Raw genomic sequence first — 1,726 nt, 5'->3', positions numbered from 1 at the left:
ACACACACACACACACACACACACACACACACACACACACTCTTATCAATAAATCAGTCAGTCACTTGGAGAAGTCACTTGGAGAGGGTGCACTTCAGAGTTGGGTAATTTCTATCATGCAAATAGACATATGACGTGATGTTTTTCATCCTCTAATCTAACAACGTCACTAGTGAGCATATCCCACACGCACACACTCACAAACTTGTTTAAACGTTTGAAGAAAACAATGTTCAGCTTTATTTCAGCACCAGTCATATTTATCACTATACTCTGCACACACACTGTAGGCTACATACTCTCACCACACTCTGCTCTGTATATATTGTGTATGCATTTGTACTTTTTTGGATATATATTGTATTTTGTATTATGTATTGGCACTGTCCTGTCTTTGCACTGTCCTGTCCTGCACCCTGTCTAATGCCGTCTCCATCAGTGTATGCACCATTGACCTAGGCAAATTCCTAGTATGTGTAAACCATGGCAATAAACTGCTTGAATCTTGAAATTTAGAGCCCTCTCAATAGAAGATCAATAAGCAAGATAGAGCCGGTGTGCTATTGGCTGTCTGGTTCTCTCCGTGGTTTCTCTTCCACAGTTCCAGTGACAGTTCAAAGTCTGTCAGGACCCAGTCAACTGCACCTTACAATTCAAACCAGCCCACCAATCAGAGGCCGCTATAGCTGCAACAGCCGCTAGTGACATTTACACAACAAAAGACAGACTAGCTGATTCACCCTCCACTAAATCCCCCCCCCCCCTCCCTCATCCGCTTTCCCTCTCTCCACCCTTCCCTCCCTCCTCCCTCCCACTCCTCCCTGTGCCCCCCCCCCTCCGCCCACTAGAACCCCAAAATCCCCTTCTGCCCCATTCACCCTCCCCCTCTCTAATCTTCTTGTGCCCATTAGTTTGATGAACCGTTGCCTTTCACTGCCTTGGTCTCAACACACGCACACACACGCACGCACACAAACACAGTAGTGAATGACAACAGTGGTGGTAATGGAAGTAAAATGGAACAGGACACACAACTCCCTCCCTGAAATTCAAAATCTCCTTTTTTTGCCCATCCCTATGCGAGTGCTGTCCCACCATCTCTCTTGTGGGGTAATATCCGTTCATCAGCCCCTGCCTGTCGTCTCTCCCTATTGGCTTTGGTAGTGAGTGCTCTCATGTCTTAGTCACATTAGGTAAGAGACCCCCTTTACGAGCTCTTAAAGACCCCCCTTCTACATACACACACTCAAATACATTGTTCCCATGGGATGATGTGGGGGGAGACATATGGGGTTTCACCTTCTGATACGCTTTGTCTCTCAGATTTGGTGTTACTATGGTAACGGTGATCTCGGTGAGGGATACCAGTAGACCCCCACTGTTTGGTGACTGTGACAATGCAACCCCCGCTACCCTATTCACACACACACACACACACACACATTTGAGGTGGAGATTTTCAAAGGAGGAAAAAAAGGCACGGCAGTATTAGGACCTTAGACTGAGCGTGACAAAAATTCTGTTGACAATAAGAGACTGGTTTTTCCATTTATATAAATCAATGGAGAGTAAGGTACTGTGGCTATTGAGGACTGGACCCTAAGCAGCATAACAAAACAATGTACAGTAGTCTGGAATAAGGGTGTAATACAGTAAGGTGTTTCCAGTTTAAAAATGCAACCCTTGTTTGAAATATTTAGATCGACCGCCACATACATTATGATGA

General features: G+C 45.4%; 1 protein-coding gene across 1 annotated transcript in view; it reads right to left on the bottom strand.

The window, feature by feature from the left end:
• Positions 1–1,711: 1,711 nt before the first annotated feature.
• Positions 1,712–1,726, bottom strand: part of c18h3orf33 (c18h3orf33 homolog (H. sapiens)) — a gene marked incomplete at its 5' end in the record, with an annotated part of 2,085 nt that continues 2,070 nt past the window's right edge. Inside the window, one exon of the mRNA XM_084443410.1 lies at positions 1,712–1,726. This exon is cut by the window's right edge and continues 498 nt beyond it.

This window comes from Borostomias antarcticus (genome assembly GCF_949987555.1).
Source record: "Borostomias antarcticus genome assembly, chromosome: 1".
In the NCBI taxonomy this organism is placed as follows: Eukaryota; Metazoa; Chordata; class Actinopteri; order Stomiiformes; family Stomiidae; genus Borostomias; species Borostomias antarcticus.
The sequence above is the reverse complement of the archived record's forward strand: the minus strand, read 5'-3'. Positions and strand labels throughout refer to the sequence as shown.